The sequence below is a fragment of the Bubalus kerabau genome, chromosome 12 (assembly GCF_029407905.1).
Source record: "Bubalus kerabau isolate K-KA32 ecotype Philippines breed swamp buffalo chromosome 12, PCC_UOA_SB_1v2, whole genome shotgun sequence".
Lineage (NCBI taxonomy): Eukaryota > Metazoa > Chordata > Mammalia > Artiodactyla > Bovidae > Bubalus > Bubalus kerabau.
In genome coordinates, this window is record NC_073635.1 from 24,376,133 (window position 1) to 24,403,504 (window position 27,372).

The following is a 27,372-nucleotide window of genomic DNA, read 5'->3' on the forward strand; positions in this document are numbered from 1 at the left end:
AAATATGATCTTGTGAGGGCTCTCATTTAGTGCATCTCACACTAGCTGTGAGACCCAGAGCAAATTTCTTTTCATTTTGGCCACACCACACAGCATGAGGGACCTAAGTTCCTTGACCAGGAATTGAACCTGCAATAGAAGCATGGAGTCTTAACCACTGGACCACCAGGGAAGTCCTCAGAGCAGGTTTCTTAAACTCATGCCACAATGTCTTCATCTATAAAAAGAAGGCAATTACAGTTGTACCTCTAGGGGTTGTTTTGAGGATGGATGAGTTATTTCTTTAAGAAGCACTGATAAAAAGCCTTGATTAAAGTCTGCCAAAGAGCTGGCACTTTGTAAATGCTAGTCATTACTGTCACAATCATCGCCATCAATATTATCATCAATATTATTACTAATAATATCATCAATGTTATTCGCAGTATTTCATTAAATAAAAAAAGAACTCTAAAAATATAAAGAAAATAATTAGAAAATGATGTCATAGAATCTCCTAATGAAGACTCTTCTTTTGAGTACTAAAAATATCAGAATTATTTGCCTTATAAATTATCATCTGCTTCCACTCGTGGGCTTCTATTTTGAACTGAAAGGTAGACCTCAGAGAGCAACTGAAAGTGCCAAACCTGCCTTACTTTAATGTAGAAGGAGAAATTCAAAGACTTAGGGATCTTTTAGCTCCACATACAAGTGATATTATACAGTCTTTACTTTCTCAGTCTAACTTATCTCATTTACCATAATGCTTTCAGGGTCCATCCATGTAGTCACAAATGTCAGGATATCATTCTTTTTCATGGCTGAAAACTATTCCACTGTATGCACATACATATATACATAATATATATGATGTAATATATATGTACATATATATCACATACTTTTATCTGTTCACATATTGATAGACACTTAGGTTGTTTGCATATCTTGGATAATGAGAATAATGCTGCAATAAGCAAATGGAAGTGCAGGTATCTCTTCAATATCGTGTTTGCATTTCATTTGGGTATATACCTAGAAGTGGGTTGCTGGATCATATGGTAGTTCTATTTTTGGTTTTCTGAAACCCTTGAAACTTGTTAAGAGAGAAGATCTTAAAGATTCTCACAACAAAAAAGAAATGGTAATTATGTGACATGATGGAAGTGTTAGCTAACATTATGGTGGTAATCATATTGCAATATGTAAGTGTATCAAATCCACACACTGTACATCTTAAACTCAGAAATTGTACCTCATTAAAGCTGGGGGAAACATAAGTTTGTTCTCTAAGTCTGTGGATAGTTAAGCAGTTTGAGATCAACATGTATACACTGCTATATTTAAAATGGATAACCAGTAAGGACCTACTGAATAGCACAGAGAACTCGGCTCAATATTATATCACAACCTAAGGGAGAAAAGAATGTGAAAAAGAATAGATACATGTACATGTGTAACCAAATCACTTTGCCACACACCTGAGACCATCACAACATTGTTCATCAACTATACTCCAACATAAAATAAAAAGCTTAAGAAAAAGCTGGGGAAAACAATGGTAGGGAGATTGGAATGTTAGAGTGTGTTTGTTATTTAAAAGCTACTCACTCTCCCTGGGTGGGTTTAGAAGACACACATTTCACCACAACTGTGAGAAATGCAGCCATAAAAAAGAATGAAATAATGCCACTTAAAGCAACATGAATGGAGCTAGAGATTGTCATACTGAGTGAAGTAACAGAGAAAGACAAATATAATATGATATCTCTTATATGTGGAATCTAAAAAAGGGTGCAAAGGAACTTATCTCCAAACAGAGTCACAGATGTACAAAGTAAACTTATGGTTACCAAGGGGTAAGGGGGATAGGGATAAATTGGGAGATTGGGATTGACATATGCACACTACTGTATATAAAATGTAACTAGTAAGGACCTACTCTATAGCACAGGGAACTCTATTCAATACTCTATAGTGGTCTACATGGGAAAAGAATCTAAAAAAGAGTAGGTTTATATATATATACACATATATATGCATGGTTGATTCACTTTGCTGTACACCTGAAACTAACACAGCATTATAAATCAACTATGAAAAGTAGTGAAAGTGTTATTTTCTCAGTTGCTTCCCATTCTTTGCGACCCCATGGACTGTATGCTGCCAGGTGTCCATGGAATTCTCCAGGCAAGAATACTGCAGTGGGTTGCTATTTCCTTCTTCAGGGGATCTTCCCAACCCAGGAATTGAACCCACACCTCCTGTATTGCGGGCAGACTCTTTACCATCTGAGCCACCAGCCAACTCAGGAGACACCAGAGATCTGGATTGGATCCCTGGGTCAGGAAAATCCCCTGGATGAGGAAATGGCAACCCACTCCAGTGTTCTTGCCTGGAAAATACCATGGACAGAGGAGCCTGATGGGCTACAGTCCATGGGGTTGCAAAGAGTGAGACAGGACTGAGTATGCACACACTGCACCATAGAAAGTTTATACAAATATATGCATTAAACCTGTATCTGTAATAGCAAAAATATTTATAAACAAAAAGGAAATATTCTGAAACTCCATAAATAGGGATTGGTTAAGTCAAGAATTATGTAGACATTGCTTGGAAAATTATGCAGTATTGAAAGAACTTTTGAAGGTTAAATATAAAACCAAGTGTAAGCTTTATTACTAGGTGATAAATGGAGAATGTAAAACTGATTTGAAAGTAAAAATTTTCTAACAAAATTTTTTCAATAAAAAGATACATTATATTTTTACATATCCAAGTATTTTTACATATCCATACCATCCGCAAATCCATATGCACTTCTATGTAAATAGTATATATATATCTGAACGGTGTACAATCCTATTTTTCTCAACATTTTGTGATTTCCAAATATTTACATTTTCTACATTGAACATGTATGATTTTATCAATCAGAAAAAGCAAAGTAAACAAAATGCTACAAGAAGAAATAGGTTGTAGCAAATTTACATGGTGTTTGCATTAATTACAATAAAAGCTGTCAGTTTTGTTTTTAATTTCTTAACAAATCCTAGGTTTGATCGTCAAAAGCCGTTGCTTTCGTTTTCAAAACAGTATCCAGATTGTTAAGTAAATTGAACAGAAACTGACGGCTTCTCTTTGCCAAAAAGTAAAACTCTTGCAAGTGGCAGCTCGTGACACTGTCACTTGGTGAGCAGTTATCTTTTTCACATAACTCAGCAAATGGGTCCAGAGCTTTGCATCTGGGGTTTATAATAAATGAAATGTCACCACTGGTTTTTGTAAGAGATCCATATTGCAAAATGTTCTTTCTCAGAGTTGGTTATGGGACTCTTGTTCTTCATTTCTATATCAACCAGATGAGCATAGCTGAAATAAGAGTACACAGTTCCAGTTTTGGGTAGATTCGTGGATTTCTCAGCAAGAGAGATAGGACCTTCAGCAATAACTGTGGAGAGTCTATGCATCAAGAAAATAGTACTCACAGTTCTCTAAGTCAGTCCCCACTTCATTCCTTGGATGTTTTTGCTTTTATTTCACCTGTTGCTACCTTTTAAAATAGCTCTAGATGATAGACAAAAACATACCTGTCACAATTACATTTGATATATGTATGTACAGTTGTTTTCCCTGGTGGCTCAGAAGGTAAAGACTGCCTGCAATGTGGAGACCTGGGTTGAATCCCTGGGTCAGGAAGATCCCCTGAAGAAGGAAATAGCAAGCCACTCCAGTATTCTTGCTCCCAGATTTCCATGGACAGAAGAGCCTGGTAGGCTACATACAGTCCATAGGGTCGCAAAGAGTTGGACATGACTGAGCAACTAACACTGTATACTACTATGTACTATATATATATATTTAATATGACTATAGATATATATGCTTAGTAAAATCCTTTGGGGAAATACAAAATTAAAATCTTAGCCATAGGAAGAATGGAATGTCCTTATATATACATGTAACGCATGTTTGTCCCCATAGACACACATTTAGAGGTAATTATTTAAAGCTATAAAATTAGTTAGGAGATTTTGTGAAAGTGTTAGTTGCTTGGTTTCTTTGCAACTCCATGGACTGTAGCCCCCTACACTCCTCTGTCCATAGAATTCTCCAGGCAAGAATACTGGAGTGGGTAGCCATTCCCTTCTCCACGAGATCTTCCTGACCCAGGGATCGAACCCAGGTCTCCAACATTGCAGGCAGATTCTTTACCATCTGAACCACCAGGCAAGATGTTAATCAGTGACCAATACAATGAAAATGTCTATTATCACTTTACAACCAATTAAAAGTAAAAAGTATGTGCAACATAAAGACCAGATAGTGTAAGTCATTGACTATTTTATTCTCAACAAAGGCTAACACATGCCTGCATATTAGGCATCTCTATGGTCATTTTTCATTCAAGGTGACTGGCTCTATCTGTAATTATCTACCTATCTATCATTTATCTATTGGTAAAACTCTATTCTTCAGCATATCTCAAATTATTTTGGTGGCAATCTTTTCTAGGGTTTATTTTGCTCCTCAGACAGTCATCCTATAAATAATAGTGCAATCTGCTGTAGTGTAATCTATATTATTGGCAGAAGTCTTCATGTTTATGCATTAAGTATCACTAAAAATACATCGCACATTTTCATATTGGAAAAAAATATAAACCTTTGAATCTCTTAGGATATAATTTAAAATGTAAACAGAAATTTTAAGGAACTATTCAGACGTTTTAAATATATACAAAATGAAGTCACTAATAGTTCAAAATATTAAACATTAGATGAAATCAGATTTATAGAATTAAAGATATCTGCCTTATGAATTTAGTACCTGTGATGAAAAAATGTTCTCTAAAATTATTATAAAAGGTAATACATATTCTGCCATAGGAACTATCAGTTTTGCCTCAATAAGCTTCTTTTTCATGTTTTGAAAAAATATGTCATAGCTTTAAGTTTTCATTAGCATCGTGGTTCTTAGACCTGTGTTATTTATATCACAGCTGCCAATACCTTTTTTAGTCTTTAATAATAAAAAAATACATATTGAATCCAGTTTTATTGTTTTGGCTACTAGTTTAACAAGTTACAGAAAAAAGCATCAATAGGCAGCGGAGATTCTTTGAAAGTTTTTGAATAGAAAATGAAATCATCTGAAAGGTGCTTTATGTAGATCTGTGAAGTGACCATTGGGGAAATTGTTGAGATGGGCAACTGTTCAGAGGAAATGGCAAGTAATCAAAGCTTAAACAAGGATTTGGCAATGGGATAGGAAGTAAGAGGAATGTAGTAAAAGGAATTTAGTGAAAAGGCAAATGCAGAAAATTGTTTTATTCTCCTTGGTATCCACTGAATTTAGCACAGTACTATCCACTGGTGCTCAGCCTATGCTCATTGACCAAAAGGAAGCAGTGAATTATTTGTGGGTGACTAACGGGAAGGCAATGGCACCCCACTCCAGTACTCTTGTCTGGAAAATCCCATGGATGGAGGAGCCTGGTGGGCTACAGTCCATGGGGTCACTAAGAGTCAGACACAACTGAGCGACTTCACTTTCACTTTTCACTTTCATGCATTGGAGAAGGAAATGGCAACCCACTCCAGTGTTCTTGCCTGGAGAATCCCAGGGACAGGGGAACCTGGTGGGCTGCTGTCTTTAGGGTCACACAGAGTTGGACATGACTGAAGCAACTTAGCAGCAGCAGCAGAAGCAAGGGGAAAAGCAGCATTGCTCCCATCTAAGTTACCTAAATCAGGAGTAGGATGGCTTCTTAAAATAAGGACATCATTCAAATCAACTGCAGAGGAAATGATGGCAGGCTATTTTAGAGATGAAGTCTTTTGAAAAGAATGCATGTGGCTATAAAACAGAAAGCAGTTTCATCAGTGTGAAAAAAAAAAAAGTGGAAAATAAATGACTGCCACACATTCATCTTTTCCCACAAAAACATAGCTCCAAATATGTTATTCAACTACCCATTAAACACATATTACACAATAATCAAAAGATATTTAAAAGGATATTTTACAGTTTCTAAAACACATTCATGCTTCCATGAATTCCATTATCTGAAAATTAAGGCAAGAATTTTTTATAATGATGGAGAAGATAGAGGAGGCAATTTTATTATCATTTTTTAGATTAAATACATGAGGATATGAGAAGATAATTTTAAAGCACAGCTGATTAAGAAACAGAACTATATTCTAAAACTTCTATTTTTTTGACTATATAATTTAAATTATATTTATAACCAGAGATTTCATGCAATAGATTTCAGTGATTTTAAGAGTGAAATCGGGTGAATTTTGACAAATGTACTAAAGCACTGTGACTATAACCATAAGAAATTTTAATGGAATTCCCTCTTCTAAAACATGCCAGCAATTCACTGGCAGGTGAAAAGACCAAATCCGACCCACACATCTGAGCTCTCTCTGGTGTAGGTGGGGAATCTTACATCCCCTTGCCCAATACTACCTATCAGTTCAATTTTTAACCTTTTTGTTTTCTACAGCTCTGAACAACACCTCAATTCAGTTCAGTTGCTCAATCGTGTGACTCTTTGTGACCCCACGGACTGCAGCACATCAGGCTTCCCTGTCCATCACCAGCTCCCAGAGCTTGCTCAAACTCATGAACAGCACCTACGATATTAATATTTAACTCTGAAAATAATGTGGTGTATATTGTGTCATTGACAATAACACCATGGCTCTAGTAGAGGATATTTTGGACAATTACAACCTTAAGGTAAAAGAAACAGGAGTTAAATCACTATACCATTTTTTTTGTTTGTTTAAATAATATATTAAAGTATAATGCATTTACTTCGTTAGGACACTCCCTAGACCCATTCTGTCTATGCCTAAGTTTCCATGAAAAATTCCTCAGTTATGGTCAGAGAAACGAAGTGAAAAGTGTTAGTCGCTCGGTCATGTCAGACTCTGTGACCACGTGGACTGTAGCCCGCCAGGCTCCTCAGTCCATGGAATTCTCCAGGCAAGAACACTGGGGTGTGTTGCCATTCCCTTCTTTAGGGGGTCTTCCTGACCCAGGGATTGAACCTGGGTCTCCTGCATCGCAGGCAGATTATTTACCGTCTGAGCCATCATGGAAAGGAAAAAGGCATCAAGAAATCATAAACCAATAGAAAATTTCTTGTTTTAAAGAGAGAATATAAAATCATTAGTTTGAAAAGAGAGAAGAGATGGGAGGTGTATTTATGAAAGTCTTCCTTTATTAATTATAATTCATTCTAATTCTAACTGGACATAGCCATTCAAGCCATTCAGTTATAGCTTTGTTTTGTCTTAATTTCTGGGAAAAATACCACCTTAGCGAAAGAAAATTGGTGGGGAATACCAGTATAAGAAAAATGTCTCAAGAGAAGAAAATGAGATAGTATCTAAAGAAAGTGCTGTGACTTTTTAGTCACAGAGGATTCTTCAGTGATTGAACATTTTAAAAAAAAGTGAAGGAGAGGAGAAGGTGCTTGAACCTAAATACAGATGTAGCAGCTGCACAAAACTGTAAGAAGAAGGCTAGTAAAACAAAAACAAAAACAAAAACAAAAAAACCAGCCTTGCAGAATATGCTGTGGACAACAGAAAGCACTTTTTGCTAGGTTCTAAACAGGAAGAGAAACAAGGAAGAGAGTTGCAGTCTTTGAAACAGATGGCACAATGTTAACAGAACAACTTCACTGCTGTTTTGCTTTTGTTCTATTCACAGAGGGAATTTGTCTCCCCAAAATTGTTGGAGGCAAATAAGATGCTCTTGATATCCCAGTGTAATTGATCAGGTAGAGAGATAGCACACAGCTCCAGCACGTCCAGATCAGAGCCTCTCCAGGCCAGAACAATTACCAGAGGACAGAAAGAAAGACTTTCCAGAACCATCTTCAGCAATCATTGCAAACCATGTAGAATGAGATACAGGACCCAGGGAAATAATTCCATTAAAAAAAAAAAGTTAAATGACACATGTGAGACCTCTGTGTCAGTTATTTAGGTTGTTTCAGAGTACTGTATACAGAAAAAAACGAAAGGTCGCTCGGTTGTGTCTGACTCTTTGCGACCCCATGAACTGTAGCCCACCAGGCTTCTCTGTCCATGGGATTCTCTAAGCAAGAGTACTGGAGTGGGTAGCCATTCCCTTCTCAAGGGGATCATCTCAACCCAGGTATCGAAGCCAGGTCTTCCACGTTGCAGACAGATTCTTTACCATCTGAACCACCAGGGAAGCCCCATATGCAGAAGAGAATGAAGCAAATACGGGGCTCCAATATGAATTCATTAAGAACAAACCATGGTGTGAAGCATAATTTCCCTTTTTCTTGAGAAAACAAGAAAATGCCATTACTTTGGTCTGAATTAACTTCTGTGAAAGACCTCTTTCACTCAGTATCATGTTTCTGAGATTCATCCTTGTTTTTGCATGTATCAGTAGCTCAATCCTTCTCACTCCTGAGCAGTAGTCCATTGTATGGATACATTCCAATTTATTTATTGATTTTTTTTACATCGCAGTTTATTCTTTTTTTTCCTTTTTGGCCATACCCACACCTTGTGGGATCTTAGTTCCCCAACCAGGGATTGAACTGGGGCCCTCAGCAGTGAATTGTAGAGTCCTAACCACTGGACCACCAGGGAAGTCCCTATTTATTGATTCTTACATTGATAGATACTTGGATAAATTTAGCTTTTTATTACAAGAAGAAATCACCTATGGGTATTTTCATCACAAACTTTTCTTAAAACAATCTTTCAACTTTCTCAGGCAAATACCTAGGCATGAACTTCTGATGTATAATTTTTGATATATGTACTAAAATATGATTATATATATTATATGCTGGATGGCATCACTGACTCGATGGACGTGTGTTCGAGTGAATTCCGGGAGTTCGTGATGGACAGGGAGGCCTGGCATGCTGCAATTCATGGGGTCGCAAAGAGTCGGACACGACTGAGTGACTGAACTGAACTGAACTGATATTATTTATCAGACGCCTTTTCCCGAAGTGAAAGGGAATTACTCTGTTATATTTCCAATCACATGAGAGTTGCTGAGTCTCTATATTCTTGTCAGTGCTTGATTTTGTCAGTCATTTTCATTTTAGCCAATCACGTGTGGATGAAGTTTTCATTCTAAAAAGCATTTTTAAAGTCTCTTAACACCTATTGACAGACAATGATAAAATAATCTAAAACAATCATAATTGGTTGAACAACATATCTTAGGAAGGACAGTCAAAGGATTATTCAAAGTATTACCTTTGATTCTTGGGGCTTCCCAGGTGACTCAGTGATAAAGAATCCACCTGCAATGCAGGAGACGTGAGTTGGATCCCTGGGTTGGGAAGATCCCCTGGAGAAGGAAATGGCAACCACTCCAGTATCCTTGACTGAGAAATCCATGGACAGAGGAGCCTGGTGGGCTACAGTCCATGGGGTCGCAAAGAGTCAGACACGGCTGAGCATGCACACACACACACACACACACACACATACACATGTAGGAATGACGATCAGAGGATTACCTTTGATGCAGTCAGTCCAACTACTAACTGCATGACCTTGGGCAAGTTACACATGTCTCAGTTTCTTGTTTTGTGAAATGACCCCATCATGGACCCACCCACCCCAAACCACCTAGGTTTTCTATGCTGATTAAATGAAAATATCCATGAGAGACAAGGCTCAAACAAGAGCCTTGTTTATTTAACGAATCACTCATTCAATACATCTCAAATAATAAGTTTGAAAAACCGGGAATATCACTAGTGCCTCCTACAGTAAGGCCAGAATCTATGACTAACTTGGCCCAAGAAGCATTTAATATCCTGGAAGTGATATTAGATTTTGCCGGGGTATGAATCACTCATTTTGTTTTTCTGGAATGTCAATTTCTGCTATTTTTTTGAAAACCATATGTCATTATTGAAAGAATCATACCTCAAGTTTGAGGCTCTTTCAGTACGGAATATGACTCATTACTTTGAACTTATTTATTTTTAATGACTTAAATTATAATCATTCACTTCTATTACTTTAAAACATTTTGTCTGACTATAGGTAGAGATATCAAATGAGGCTCATTAAGACCCTCTTTCATTTTGGAAGAAGTAAAGTTTACACTATGACATTTAGTAGATAAAATGAGGAGATTCTGGTGTTTCAAAGAGAAAAAGGATCCCTAGCTTTTCACTGTAATTATGATTGTGATCTTTCTCCACCTTTGTTTTCCAACATCAGTTTTATGAGATATTCTATAAATGACTTTATTTTGTACTGAAATCCATGCATCAGTGTTCAGTGGCATAATTTCAGGCTATATGTATGTTACTTCTACTCTGTAAAAATGCAGTTTCTTTTTGGTTGTTTTTGTTACTGGTTATGTTTTTTTTCCCTTAGAATTTTGGGTCATTGCCTTAAATATTTAAAATTTTCAACAAATGCATCCCACAAATTAATCAAGTAATTGAAACTCCAGCATCTATTTTTTCATACCTATACAAAGAATAAAAACCTCTAAATGAAATAATTTCCAAAATATATTGTGAGTTATTTATAAAAATATAAGCATTCATTATGGAAACTGAGACACTGAGTTTGTTGAAAGACAATTATTGTTTTGCTCTAAAAAGCTGATTTATAAGTAATTTTAAAATCATAGAATATGAAGAAAAAGTGGATAGAATCAAACAAAATTAAGTTCAAAAAATAAAAATGTAAAAAAAGAGAAAACAAAACAGTATCTTAAACCAAATAGGAAATTGTATCATTAAAATGAAATAAGATCATGTCTTACAAGTATTTCAGGAGCGAGAAGATTCTGGGGTCCAGACTGTCTAGCTAGCAGCAGATGGAAAATTACACCCACTTCAACTGGGGCATAACTTTTTCTCTTACTGTGCATTTTGCAAAATACAAACTTTTACTCACCAACTCAAGGGCCTTTCCTCATAATGCTTATTATGCATTTCAAAGTCTTACTCTTTGGGGAGAATGTTGGTATGATATTCAGGGGCATTTTATGGTGCTCAGTTTCCTGGAATATTTTATACTAAACTGTAGACTGCATAAAAGATTTTTGTAACTCTACATTGTTATTTAGTTGCTCAGTCATGTCTGACTCTGGGACCCCATGGACTGTAGCCTTCCAGGCTCCTCTGTCCATGGGATTTCCCAGCAAGAGTACCAGAATGAATTGCTGTTTCCTACTCCAGTGGACCTTCCCGATCCAGGAATCGAATCTGAGTCCCCTGCATTGGTAGGGGGCTGAGCCACCACTGAGCCAGCAGGGAAGTCCAACTCTAGGTTAGGGAGAACTGCTGTCCTGGGTATTTTGGGGAAAGGTCTTGTTTATGAATGTGGCTGAGGACAGTTATTAATAATAGCTCCATTTCACTTCCAAATGTGTCCTGGTTGAGTGAAAAATCCACGGTCACCCTACTTACAGGTTACCAGTGGAATTTTAACTACTCCAGTAACACGTGGCTTGGGGCCTTATTCCTCCAAAAGTGGTCCTTGGACTAACAGCACAGAGCACAATCATTAGACTCTGAGGCCCCAGCCTAGATCCTTGAGTCAGAATCTGCATTTTTAACCAGATTCCCAAGTGATACTTAATGTAAAATAAAATCTAAGAAACACTACCCTGGAGACCTGACATTAGCCTCAGGACAGTTAGTTTTTGTAAAATATTATAAACATCTGTGTACAAAATACCAAGCAAAACAGAAAGTTGACTAAAACAAAGAAAATAATGTCCATCTTTTTCTTACCTCTCATTTGCAATTAGATTGCTTTCCTCATTTGCAATTAGATTGTTAATTAACATAGCATTAAAAACTACTCTCTATATCTTTAGAATCTAACTTTGCTTTCATTTTAATTGCTTAATGTGTCAAAAATGCAACTGAGTCATATATTTATTTATATAAATTTTATTAGATAACTATGAACCTAAAATCTATGTTACCTACTCATGGTAAGAAATAACATGACTCATATCCATGATATCCCCCAAATTCTCTGCAACTTCTCTTAGATGTAACTGCTTTTCTGAATTTGTAAAAATCAACTTCTCATCCATCATACATTTGCCTCTCACCCTGGCAATATCAAGCTTTCTTAATTACTATGTATATGATGTCTTTGTATAGATATATATAGTTAACTAGTTGAGCAAAGTCTTCCCTTTTGCTTTACTTCAGTGGAATCTTGGCTACTGCACTTGGATGAAAATTTTAGAATCAACTTATCAATTACCATAAAAATAAATCTGTATTTTAACCTGCAATGCCTTAAATACATACATCACTTTTTGTTGTTTAAACCATGAACATGGCAGATCTTTCTATATAGTTATGTGCCTCAGTATTTATTTAACAAAGCTTTATTATTTTTTCTTAGAGGTCTTGCACATCTATTAGATTTGTTTCTATGTAGTTCACTTTTGGTGTTACCATAAATTGAATCTTTGAATGTGATTTTATCAAAGAATTTCAATGATATTTAAAAGTATAATTGATTTGCATATGTTCATTTTATATATGGTTATCTAACCCTTTTATTAATTCTAAAAATTAAACTAGATTGAGATATTCTGTTCGTACAATGATCTCATCAGCAATTAGTGACTACTTCCCTGGTGGCACAGACGGTCAAGCGTCTGTCTACAATGCGGGAGACCTGGGTTCCATCCCTGGGTCGAGAAGATCCACTGGAGAAGGAAATGGCACTCCACTCCATTACTATTGCCTGGAAAATCCCATGGACAGAGGAGCCTGGTAGGCTACAGTCCATGGGGTCGCCAAGAGTTAGACACGACTGAGTGACTTCACTTCACTCCATCTTTTGCTTCCCAAGAATCTGCCTGGAATGCAGATCTGGGTTCAATCCCTGGGTTGGGAAGATCCCCTGGAGAAGGGAAAAGCTATCCACTCCAGTATTCTGGCCTGGAGAAGTCCATGGTCACAGTCCATGGGGTAGCAAAGAGTCAGACACGACTGAGCAACTTTCACTTCACTCCATCTTTTGTAATCTTTTTGTATCAAATTTTTTGATATTTGCCTTTTTTCCTGAATGACATTGCTCAAAATTTTTTAATAAACATCATGACTGGGCCATCCTTTTTTTATTCTGACTCTCAAAAAGAAAGATTTCAAGATTTCATCAGTATGATCCTAAAGGGAAAGTTTTCAGTATTTTACAAATATGATACATATTGCACTTTCCTGTAAATAATAGTTATAAAGTTAGGAAAATTCTCTTCTATTATCCATTTTAAAAATTTTCATCATAAATTGTCTTTTCATCTATTTAAATGATTACATATTCCTTTTCCCCTAATATAAGAGTGAGATAAACCCTGTTAATTTATTTTCTGATGTTAAACATTACACTTCTATAGCAAACCACTTGTTGACCATGATAAATTATAATTTTTTCTGAATTATATTTGATAATGTATTATAATTTTAAATATGTTTATATGTGATATTGATGTGAATATTTCTTTTTTCCTGTTTTTGTTGTCAGATTTTGGTAGCAAGGTTATAAATACCTCCAAAAATAAATTGGGAAATATTATCACTTTTTCTGATCTTTGAGTTTACTTGCCCATGTTTCTGATAATTTTTCTGACTGATTGGTGTATAGAGATTTCTTTGTGGGCAGATTTTCTTCTACTTCTTTAATTTTTTCAGGAGCTAGGATTATTCAGGTATTTCATTACCTGAATCATTTTTAGTAAGTTCTATTTTTTTCTGGGTATTTTCTGAAATTCTGAACTTTTAAATACTTTGGAATAAAAATATCTCATAGTATCAAAATATTGCATCTATTTATATGCTTCTTTTTTATTCCTTTCATTTATTTGAGCCTTTTTCTTCCTGTCCTCATTAGTCTGATTAAAGATTTATCAATTTTACTTGTCTTCTTAGATTGCCAACTTTGGGGTATTTTCCTCCTCTTTTTTTTTTAAAGTGCATTTTATAGAACTATCTAAAACCCAGAACATGTATTAAAATAACCCTGTATCACCAGAAATTTATGTCTTTGTTTTTCTTACCTTGATATGTACTCGTATTTCTCAATTTGTAAAAATTATATTAGGTGAAAAATCTAAATTTATTAAAACTTGGAAAAGCAATTAAATTGTTAAATAATGGTATGCTTGAGAAATTAATTTCTCTCAAAGAGACTCTCATGCCAAAGAGTGCTCAGGCTACCGCACAATTGCACTCATCTCACTTGCTAGCAAAGTAATGCTCAAAATTCTTCAAGTCAGGCTTCAACAGTACATGAACCGTGAACTTCCAGGTGTTCAAGCTGGATTTAGGAAAGGCAGAGGAAAACCAGAGTTCAAATTTCCAACATCCATTGGATCATCGAAAAAACAAGAGAGTTCCCCCCAAAATCTACTTCTGCTTTATTGACTATGCCAAAGCCTTTGACTGTGTGGATCACAGCAAACTGCTGAAAATTCTTAAAGAGATGGGAATACCAGACCACCTGGCCTGCCTCCTGAAAATCTGTATGCAGGTCAGGAAGCAACAGTTAGAACTGGACATGGAACAATAGACTGGTTCCAAATAGGAAAAGGAGTCCGTCAAGGCTGTATATTGTCACCCTGCTTATTTAACTTATATGCAGAATACATCATGGGAAACACTGGACTGGATGAAGCACAAGCTGGAATCAAGACTACTGGGAGAAATATCAATAACCTCAGATATGCAGATGACACCGCACTTAATGGCAGAAAGTGAAGAGGAACTAAAGAGCATATTGATGAAAGGGAAAGAGGAGAGTGAAAAAGTTGACTTCAAACTCAACATTCAGAAAACTAAGATCATGGCATCTCGTCCCATCACTTCATGGCAAACTAGATGGGGAAACAGTGGAAACAGAGACAGACTTTAATTTTTGGGCCTCCAAAATCACTGCAGATGGTGACTGCAGCCATGAAATTAAAACACACTTGCCTCTTGGAAGAAAAGGTATGACCAACCTAGACAGCATATTAAAAAGCAGACACATTACTTTGCCAACAAAGGTCTGTCTAGTCAAAGCTATAGTTTTTCCAGTAGTCAGGTATGGATGTAAGAGTTGGACTATAAAGAAAGCTGAGCACTGAAGAATTGATGCTTTAGAACTGTAGTGTTGGAGAAGACTCTTGAGAGTCCCTTGGATTGCAAGGAGATCCAACCAGTCCATCCAAAGGAAATCAGTCCTGAATATTCATTGGAAGGACTGATGCTGAAGCTGTAACTCCAATGCTTTGGCCACCTGATGTGAAGAACAGACTCCTTGGAAAAGACCCAGATGCTGGGAAAGATTGAAGGTGGGAGGAGAAGGGGATGACAGGACCATGAGATGGTTGATTGGCATCACCGACTCAATGGACATGAGTTTGAGTAAACTCTGGGAGTTGGTGATGGACAGGGAGGCCTGGCGTGCTGCAGTCCATGGGGTTGCAAGGAGTCAGACACAACTGAGCAACTGAACTGAACTGAGAAATAAGTCTCTCTCAACTAGCAGGAGGTTCCAGAAATGTTTAAAAATCTAAAACCTATTTTTCAATCCTTAAAGAATGAATTAAATTTTTTTTTGTATTGCAAATTTCAAGAGTCCATTTTATTTCACTCGACTACAATTTTTTGACTGTGTAATCTTACAATGTGTACACTGCAATAGAACCATATAATGTGCTCACCAAAGCATTTTTATTTTGCGTCTGTACCTATATTTATGTCACATACCAAGGGCCCCTTTTAATCACGGGAGGCTATGTGACTAGTTCTGGCCAAAAGCATGTATATGTAATTTCTGTATGTTACATCTTTGGTCTTTAAAGACTCTCAAGTGACTTTCCACACATGTTTTCTCTCTTACTAATGCCACTGGATGTGGGGGACTTCAGTATCTTGGAAACACAGGATCCCAGATTCCTGAGTCGTACGTTGGAGGAGGTCTGACTTAATGATCTGTTCAAACTACTTAAAAAAAATTATTTATTCTTTTTATTACCTGCCCTACAGTTGAGACAATCTATAACAAGAAGAAGAGAGTATGTTAGCACATGTTCAAACTACTTTGACCTGTAATATGTGGCAGATATAAACATTTCCTGAGATAAACCACTGATACTTCAAAATGCAACTGTTAACCCCCTATGTGCTATCTTTACCTATGTAGTAGTCACTGCTTTGAATTGAGATGCTACTGTTGGGGAAAAAGTAACACACATAGCATTTGTTACAGCCAACATATAAAATGTATGGTATTAGTCACCTGCAGGTGGTAAGTGAAAAAATGTCCCAGAACAGATGGCTGGATATTTATTCATGTTACGTTGCTGCAAAACATTTAATAAAACTCTCACCCACTAGAAGTTGGAATGCAAATAATGTGCCTGTTCTGTAGTTTAGGGGAAAAATTTGGGAAGTGGTGCCATAATAGTATACAATGCTAATTGCTGGCTGCTTTTGGCAAGGTATTGGTTGAAAGAGGAAATGAGCCTGGTAAAAATATTAACTGCTTTGAATTCAGAACTGAAAGACAATGAAAAAAAGTCCAGAAAATAAAAGCCTTGCGTATTTTGAAAGAGATTACTTTTATTCCCCAAAAAGTTAAAAAAAATGGCAGGGGGTGGGGGTGGGGAGGTTGTTGCGGAAGGGGACATAAAAAGACCTTGAATGTCCAGGGCTAATAACGTTTCTCAATTGTATAAGCTATTCAGAGTAAATATTAGATCAAGGTGGTGGTCTCCCCAGTTTTTGTTCCAGATCACCTCAAAATCTTTACCCTTAAGTTCAGAGTGATCCTTGTGCCAGGAAGCTTAGAAATGTCAGCTACCTATTGACCCTCGCCATCTACCTCCACAGGGATTAAATCACATGCTGCTGCAGCTGCTGACCTTCAGCACCCCCTGGAAACTGTTCAAGCTGGCAAGCAGGACTCTGTGCTCTGTGAAAAACTAGCAGAACATGTCTTCAGGTAGATATTTTCAGGAGTCAATTTTATGAGTTCAATTCTTGTGTCTCCTCATACCTAGAAAAGCATTAAAATCCTTCATGGTGATGACTCTTTCTCTTGACCAGCAGAAACTTTCTTCAAAAATATGTGCTTGACTGCACATACTTCTCCTTCACCAAAATCTCGTATATACGGACCTACTCCCATTCCTCTTTGGAGCAGGCTATCTGAGGTGCTGTTTCCTGAGCTATAGCCCTCATCTGGCCCCCAATAAAACTTGACTCACAACTCTAATGTTGTGCATTTTTTTAAGTCAACAGAAATAAGCTATACACAGTATATTGATTATTTAATTGGACGATTAATGATCATCCTGCTTATTCAGTAATAAATTCCAATCTATTAACATGTAGAACTAGTCTTCCTCTCCATTTTCTGGTTCTGACTCCTATGGAATCTAATTTATTTCTTCAGCTGACATCTTTACTATTTAATCAGAGACTCAACATATGATGTCACACATTAGAAAAAGTATTTCTAGGAAGACACTGAGTATCAAAATGGTGAAATAATTGGGAGAGAAGGGAAGGGATTATGTGAGTGGGATTAGTAATATAAATGTGCTAACTTTTGATCTCAGTAATAAGAATTAAGTGGATAATATTTAATATAGAAAGCTAGGAAATATGATTATAAGGAAATTGTTTAGAATTCTTGAGGTAAATCCAGGAAAAAAAAAGTGAAAATCTTTTTAGGGTGAAATTGGAAGTGGAATTTGGGACAGTTGACCTATATATCAAAATATAGGTACAATTTGAGTTTTAAAGTATGTACTTTATTTTCAAAACAAATAATAAGTAAGTAAATAAATAAGTAACTAAAACAAAGTGGAGCTATTTTGCATGTGGGTAAGATTTCAAAACATTTTATGAGAGTAGATTATAAAAGATCCATTTTGTTGTTGTTGATGTGGACCATTTTTAAAGGCAGGTTGCCTAGGCGGATCAGTGGTAAAGAATCAGTCTGCTGATGCAGGAGGTCCAGGAGACACAGGTTCAATCCCTGGGTTGGGAAGATCCCCTGGAGAAGGGAATGGCTACCTACTCTAGTATTCTTGCCTGAAGAATCCCATGGACAGAGGAGCCTGGAGGGCTTGTCACAAAGAGTCAGACACTACTGAGCGCGCGCGCACACACACACACACACACATTTTTAAAGTCTGTTAAATTTGTTACAACATTGCTTCTGTTTCATGTTTTAGTTCTTTGGCCACATGGCATGTGGCATCTTAGTTCCCAGACTAGGAATCAAACTCTCGCCCTTTGCATTGAAAGGTGAAGTCTTAACCACTGTACCACCAGGGAGTCCTGGTGGGTCCGTTTTGACAGGTTGCAGAATGTGAGTTTGGAATATGTCACGAAGAACTTAGTGTATGATATCACATTTTGATTGTATCTTGAGGAGGATTGGAACTTAATGAAGGATTTCAATTTAAACAAGATTAAATTTGCATTTTTAAAAAGGTCACTTTGTCACCTCAAGGAAGATACTTCGGTCACTAGTGCTCTAATAATCTCATTTTGATAGCTCTTTGGACGGAGTCCAGTCCTGCTTGTTTTTGCCTCCTTCTGCTGCAGCTTCTATCCTCTTCATTTATTCTCTTAGTAACACTGGAGCTGAAACCTTGCTAACTTGCCACACATACTGGGAAAACCTGGAGCCTTTCTAAATTCAGAGACTTGGCAAATTTACTCTGTTAAAGGTCAGACAGTAAATATTTAAGGATTTGGAAATGAAAGTGTTTAATGCTCTGGCATGTTCAACTCTTTGCTACCCCATGGACTGTAGCCCGCCAGGCTCCTCTGTCCATGGGATTCTCCAGGCAAGAATACTGGAGTGGGTAGCCATTCCCTTCTCCAGGGGATATTCCTGACCCAAGGATCAAACCTGGGACTCTTGCATTGCAAGCAGATTCTTTACCATCTGAGCCACCAGGGAAGCCTAAAGATTTGGAAGCCACATATAAACTGTATCATATATTCTGTCTGCTCCTTCCCATCACACTGCGCCTCCCTCCACCCCAGCCCCCAGCAACCATAATTCTTTAAAAATCATTCCTAGCTCACTGGCTGCCCCAAAACAAGTGACATGCAACATTTGGCCCTTGGAGTGTAATTTGCTGACCAGTAATATGGTAATCTGACCAGTAATCATTGGGGATTTCCAGATGGCTCAGTGGTAAAGAACCCACCTGTCAATACAGGAGATACAGGTTCGATCACTGGGTCAGGAAGATCTCCCGGAGGAGAGCACAGCATCCTATTTCAATATTTCATTGCCTATTTCAATATTCTTGCCTAGAAAAATCCCATGGACTGCGGAGCCTGGTGGGCTACTGTCCATGGTGTTGGGAAGAATTGGACACAAATTAGACTGAGTATGCACACATGTAGTCTAATTCGTACTTCCCCATGCATATCAAAGCAGATATAAATTATTTAGCTGAAGCTATGATACTTTGGCCATCTGATGCGAAGAGCTGACTCATTGGAAAAGACCTTGATGCTGGGAAAGATTGAAGGTAGGAGGAGAGAGTGACAGAGGATGAGATGGTTGGATGGCATCATGGACTCAATGGACAAGAGTTTGAGCAAACTCTGGGAGACAGTGAAGGACAGGGAAGCCTGGCTGATGCAGTTCATGGGGTCACAAAGAGTCAGACGTGACGGTTACTGAACAACAATAGCAATTGAAAAATATATCTTACATTTTATTGTTTTCACATCACTTTAATTTGGGGGGATTTTCATTGCCTTTGGGGGATGGAGTCTCCCTGTCATTCATCCAGATAAAGCATAGATTCCTTACTGGAGGCTGCAAACCACTTTATGAACCACTTTCCTTACCCCAGTTTCTTACTTTGCCTTTTCCCAGTGGTCTCCAAAGCAGCTCCATATATATCATAAGCTACTTGCATAGGATCACCTGGAGTACTTTCCACAGTATAGATTCCTGGGCCCAGTTAAACATATGAAAGCAGTTTCAGGTCGAGGAATGATTACTTTTAAAAGGCTCTTTACTTGCGTCTAATAAATTTCCTGTTTTGAAAGCACTATATTCTATCGATGCATTTCTCTCAAACCAACCTCTGAATACAACACCTTCCCTGTAGGTATTCCTCTGACAGTGGCCATTCCTGGACCGGCTTCTCTTGGCATTCACAACAGGTCTTCCTAACAAATTTTGTCCCCATTAGCATGGAGCAAGTTATAAATATGCTAAACTGCATCTCATCTCACCATCTGACTCTCTTTTGCATGTGTATGTTACTGTGTGTGCATGTTTTATATAAAGGGAGTTTTAGGCCCATGTGCCAGAAATTAGCCTCATTGCAAATTATTCTGTGATTAGGGATGATGGCGCCTCCCCAAGTACAGAAGAAAACCTGCTTTAAAATAACAGAGTAAAAATGAATCCCTCTGATTCTGGCAAAATGATAGACCAGCGTAGCCAGAATCTGTCCCCATATAAATAACAAAAGATTCTGGAAAAAACAAATACATGATTTTCAATAATTGTCCCAGCTCACAATAAAAGAAAGCAAATGTGTAGGGTCCAGAAATGAAGAGGAAACTGAACCACACTGGGAGGAGTGAAAAGTGGGTCAAAGTAGTAGGGAAAGTAGGGTGGCCCTGGCAGGCCTGAAGGACTAACAGTAGCAGGAATAGAGAGAATGGATGAAGAATGGCATCACATGGCTAAGAATTATGGGCAACAACTCTAGAGAGAGAGGCTAATATACTCCATCCTTTTGTTCAGAGAAATAGCAGTAAATATGCCTGCACCTATGGGCTTTCCTGATGGCTCAGTGATAAAGAATTTGCCTGCCAAGGCAAGAGATACAGGTTCAATCCTTGTGTCAGAAAGATCCCCTGGAGAAGGAATTCCCCTGGATTTCGCAGGCACGAATACTGAAGTACTCTTGCCTGGGAAATCCCATGGACAGAGGAGCCTGGTGGGCTGCAGTCCATGCAGTCAGAAAAGTGTTGGACACAACGCAGTGACTCAACAACAACAACAAACAACAAGCCCTACTGAGAATTTGTTTCCCTTCGTGTAAATATAACTCTTAATCTATTTGAGGCCAAAATTTACACTAATCGTGTAAATATAGGAAAGCCCAAGATGAGAAATGACTATAAACTGGTTCAGACAAGAGACTCTGATGAAATAAAGGGGGAAAAATAAACTGTTTGGAAAGCAATTCAACAATTCATGCTGCACAGGAATTTTATAAGAAAAAAGGAAAGAAAGAACCTATGTCAGACATGAGGTCATTAAGAAATATTGCAAATAAAGAGGATAAAATTTATTTTAAACAAGCACAATAATTACTCCAAAGAAAAATATGTCCCCCCAAAAGCTTAAGATGTGAAACTTCATTCTCAAGGAGATTGTAACGTCATTATATTTAAAATGGTTGGAGAAACACATGGTAAGTAAATAATAAAGCAGTGTGAGAATAAAACAAAGAAACAGATGAGAAACTTGGAGAACATGCAGAAATTAAAAAATCATAGTTGAGCAACCATTGAGAAATTACCCCAAATCAGCACAGAAAATTAGGCAATTAACATAAAATATAGAAAGACCACGTGTAAATTATCTGTAAAAGAAGTTTAAGAGAAACAGAAGAGAAATAATGGAACTGAAGCAGTATTTGAAAATATTTTCAGAACTGAAGAAAGATACAGATATTAAAATTTAAAAACACTTCAAATTTTGAGCAGAATAAAATAAAGCCATAATTAATCACAGTATAGTAAAATTGTAGAACACTAAAACAAGCACCCAGGAGAAAATGAGACTGACTACCTATAAATCAACAGTTAGATTAATGGAAGTCTCCTTGATAGCAACAGGAAAAAACAGGAAAACAGGAGATGCTGTTTTCCATGTTGTAGAAGAAAGTAAACTATCACTGAAATAAGAGATTGAAATTATAATTTTGAGGAATGATGCAGAGATTTAAAAAAATATCAGATTATATAATTTCCAAGAAAAAGTTACCAAAAATATACTTCAGGAAGAAGGAAGTTGAACCCAGAAAGCAGACACCTATATAAGATATATATGTATATGAGTATGTATATGCTGCTGCTGCTGCTAAGTCGCTTCAGTCGTGTCAGACTCTGTGTGACCCCATAGACGGCAGCCCACCAGGCTCCTCTGTCCCTGGGATTCTCCAGGCAAGAACACTGGAGTGGGTTGCCATTTCCTTCTCCAATGCATGAAAGTGAAAAGTGAAAAGTGAAAGTGAATTCGCTCAGTCGTGTCTGACTCTAGCGACCCCATGGACTGCAGCCCACCAGGCTCCTCCATCCATGGGATTTTCCAGGCAAGAGTACTGGAGTGGGGTTGCCATTGCCTTCTCCGATGAGTATGCATATATATATGTATAGATGGATGCAAGAATGGATTCAAAAAATCATTAAGGCAAATAACATTGACTAATTTAAAGAGTCTTTAAAACTGGTCATCCTAGAAAACAGCAACAAGAAACAGATAATTTTTAGCCTTTAATGCTGGTCAAACCATTTAATAACAAGTTAAACATTTTAAACTAATTTAAAACCAGCAAATAAATCTTAAAATATATATTTATTTTCATTCTTTAAACTACATATTATTCAAATACACTTGTCAAGTGATATAATTTGTGAGGCAATCATTTATTAATAGTCTATCAATTTCCAAATCATTTGCTGATTTCTAGAGGCTGTTAGCATGTTATTTTGTTTGAAGAATCTTCTCCTTGCACGTGTTGATTCCATTCCTGCCATGATTTCTTTTAAGGAACAACATTGATGTTTTAAAGACCCTCCCCTCTGAAATAAATGAATGGTTGTGTGCATTCTTGCTAAGTTGCTTCTTTGCATCCGTGTGGATGTAGTCTGCCAGGCTCCTCGGTCCTTGGAATTCTCCAGGCAAGAATCCTGGAATGGGTAGTCATTCCCTTCTCTAGAAGATCTGCTTGATCCAGGGATTGAACCCAGGTCTCCTGCATCACAGGCAGATTCTTTACCACTGAGCCACCAGGGAAGCCCAAATGGGTAGTTATTACATGTCAAATCCTTTCAAGAAAAAAAATTATCTAAAAAATCGATGACATTGTTGATGTTGCATCAACAATGTTGATGAATTGCTTCTTCTCTCTATTTTTGCTGAACTACACATACATTAAAGACAAATAAGTTCCAAAAACACCCAAAAGATAAGCACCCATTCTGTAAATCAGCAATTTGATAGAAGACCTCATCAGTTTTATAATACTTCCAATGCTGACTGAGATCTTTATATTATCACTATCCCATTTTTGACCAAGTCGTGAGAACCATGAATTAGACTCTCATTTAATTCTTCAGGGTTGATGACATGTGACAGGAAGAAAATTGAGAATATGGCTCTTTTGCTGGGCTGCTAATTACAGCTCTGCCACCCAGTGAGAAATAACTCATCAGAATTTCAATTTCTTCACCTTTAAAATGGAGATGACGACAAAAATTTTATTCTTCTAAAAAGTTAGCATGCATTTAGAATTATGCAACAAGATAAATGCTATATAGACATCTGTTTTGTATTTGTATTCATAGAATCTATGAATCTATATATTCATAGAAAAGTATTAATATCCATGACTGGTAAATATTTGAGGGTTTTTCATAAACAGATGCAATTCAATAAGGATGAAATTCAGCATGAGCCCACATCCTTCAACTTCATGGGCCCAAACCACACAAAAGGCTCCTTCAGAATTACATAGCTATATCATATATATATGGACATGAGTTTGAGGAGAAGGGGACGACAGAGGATGCGATGGTTGGATGGCATCACTGACTCGATGGACATGAGTTTGAGCAAGCTCCAGGAGATGGTGAAGGACAGGGAAGCCTGGCATGCTACAGTCCATGGGGGTCTCAAAAAGTTGGACTGACTGAGTGACTGAAAAACAACAACAATCATATATGTGGGTGGGAGGATGAATCAATAATTTAATGCTTAAAATTGCATGTTGCCACGATTTTATGAGTTGGGAAGAGCAGGATAAAAGACATAAGCTGATTATCAAATTAATGCCAAGAGAATTAGGAAGGAAAAAGAAAAGGACTCTGTAAGCATCTGTGTTAACCAGAGAAGAATATATACTTCAGGAATTATTTTGAATATTATGTTCAGACCTAATTTTAAAATGTGGAATGTTAATCCCAGTTGTCTCTGTCTTGTTTGTTTAATCATTAATGATTTAAACAAGAAATGGTAGATTCAAAGTGTGAGGATTTTGAGACCTCTTTCGGTTACAAGCCTGTACAAAGACAGCTGGTCACTTAGATTGTTCAAACAAAAGGAATTTCAAAACTCCTGTAAATTAAAAAGCCACAAAGTAAAAGTTAAGAATAAACTAGAGAAAATCCCTGACAGTCAATATTCATACATTCATGCAATCTGATGTATGAGCGAATGGGTTTCAGTAAGTGGATCTATACCACTGAAAGGTGGGAACAAGCCATGGAGACAGCGATTGAGCCTTGCTCTCAACATCTTGAGTTCTACAAGAGGTGAAAATGCCACAGACAGAATGATTATCTATTAATATGATGGATATTCACCTTTGAATTTTACCTACAGCGTCTTCTCTTGCTGCTGAAATGGTCCGTTTGTTTTTAAAGGTGAAAATCCGTTCAATAACTTTTTAACCCAGGGGTTCTGGGTTAGAGGCCACTGATGTCTCAGAGGAACCATGCCACTCTGGCCAGTCTGCTTCTCGTAGTTTTAAATTTACCTACGCAGACTATTCAAACATTCCAAGAGTAAAAATTTTTTAAAAGTTATGTTATCAGATTTTATCGAATGAGCAACATAATTATGGTCCCAGTAATACTTGGTTCATACTAGTTTTTTAAATATATACGTGACCACTATATATTTTGGTAAGGATAACACCGTACTGATTGATTAGCTGGTCACCCACATTATGTGACTAACCTTTTGCTAACCTAATACTGACTATCAGAATTACTTAAATACCTAGAGTTCTCACTGGGAGAGATTGAAGGCAAAAGGAGAAGAGGGTGGCAGAGGATGAGATGCTTAGATAGCATCACTGACTCAATGGACATGAATTTGAGCAAACTCTGGGAGATAGTGAAGGACAGGGAAGGCTGGTGTGCTTCAGTTCATGGGATTGCAAAGAGTCAGATGTGATGTAGCGACTGAATAACAACTCACTTATGTGCACTTGAGAATGTTGAAATGATCCAGACTGAAGTATTTTATTTCTCTGTCCCTCCATGATATTTTTGTATAATTCTGTTATTGCACTTCTTATTATAATATAGTTTATTGGTTTAAAAATAATAATTTCCTTCTACTATAATGCATGCTCATTGAAGTCATGGAATATGTAATATTCATCTTCATGTCTCCTGAATTACTTTTCTTCTCAATGCATTCTAAATTTTCAGTGTTTGCTGGATGAAAATAAAATAAGAAAAATTATACAGTAGCTATAGAATGATGGGCTTCCCTGGTGGCCAGGATGGTAAAGAGTCTGACTACAATGCGGGAGACCCAGGTTCAATCCCTGGGTCAGGAAGATCCCCTGGAGAAGGAAATGGCAATCCACTCTCAGTGTTCTTACCTGGAAAATCCCATGAATGGAAGAGCCTGGCAGGCTTCACTCCATGGGGTCACGGAGAGTCGGACACAACTGAACAACTCACACACATTGAATGAAATGTTCTTCTATAAAATAGATAAAACTCTCACTAACAACTTGGACATTCTAGCTTAAATATTAGTTATTTATGGAGTAGAATCATAGATCAAGTGGATATAATGATGTTGGCTCCAGGAATTAACATAAGACACTCTCCATTAGTGGGCTTCTCTGGTGGCTCAGTGGTAAAGAGACCACCTGCCTGTGCAGGAGTCGTCGGTTCCACCCATGGGCCAGGAAGATTCCCTGAAGAAGGAAATGACAACCCACTCAGGTATTTTTGCCTGGGAAATCCCATGGACAGAGCCTGGTGGGCTACAGTCCATGGGGTCCCAATAGAGTCTCACACAACTTAGCAATTAGATAACAACAACTCTCCCTTCAATCAGTCAGTTCAGTCACTCAGTCATATCTGATTCTTTGTGACCCCATGGACTGCAGCACACCAGGCCTCCCTGTCCATCACCAACTCCTGGACTTTACACAAATTCATGTCCATTGAGTCGATGATGCCATCCAACCGTATGATCCTCTGTCAGCGCCTTCTCCTCACTGTCCCCCAGCATTAGGGTCTTTTCAAATGAGTCAGTTCTTCACTTCAGGTGGCCAAAGTATTGGAGTTTCAGCTTCAGCATCAGTCCTTCCAACGAATGTTCAGGACTGATTTCCTTTAGGATTGACTGGTTGGAACTCCTTGCAGTACAAGGGACTCTCAAGAGTTTTCTCCAACACCACAGTTCAAAAGCATCAGTTCTTCAGCGCTCAGCTTTCTTTACAGTCCAACTCTCACATCCACACATGACCACTGGAAAAACCATAGTTTTGACTAGACACACCTTTGTTGGCAAAGTAATGTGTCTGCTTTTTAAGATGCTATCCCCGTTGGTCATAGCTTTTCTTTCAAGGAGCAAGTGTCTTTTAATTTAATGGCTGCAGTCACCATCTGCAGTGATTTTGAAGCCCCCCAAAATAATGTGTCTTCAATGTTTCCATTGTTTCCCCGTCTATTTCCCATGAAGTGATGGGACCAGATGCCATGATCTTCGTTTTCTGAATGTTGAATTTTAAGCCAACTTTTTCACTCTCCTCTTTCCCTTTCATCAAGAGGCTCTTTAGTTCTTCTTTGCTTTCAGCCATTAAGTGTGGTGTCATCTGCATATCTGAGGTTATTGATATTTCTCCCAGCAATCTTGATTCCAGCTTGTGCTTCATCCATCCTGGCATTTCTCATGATGTGCTCTGCATATAAGTTAAATAAGCAGGGTGACAATATACAGCCTTGACGTACTCCTTTCCCAATTTGGAACCAGTCTATTGTTCCATGTCCAGTTCTAACTGTTGCTCCCTGACCTGCATACAGGTTTCTTAAGAGACAGGTGAGATGGTCTGGTATTCCCATCTCTTGAAGAATTTTCCAGAGTTTGTTGTGACCCACACAGTCAAAGGCATAGTCAATGAAGCAGAAGTAGGTGTTTTTCTGGAACTCTCTTGCTTTTTCCATGACCCAGTGGATGTTGGCAATTTGATCTCTGGTTCCTCTGCCTTTTCTAAAACCAGCTTGAACATCTGGAACTTCATGGTTCATGTACTGTTGAAGCCTGGCTTGGAGAATTTTGA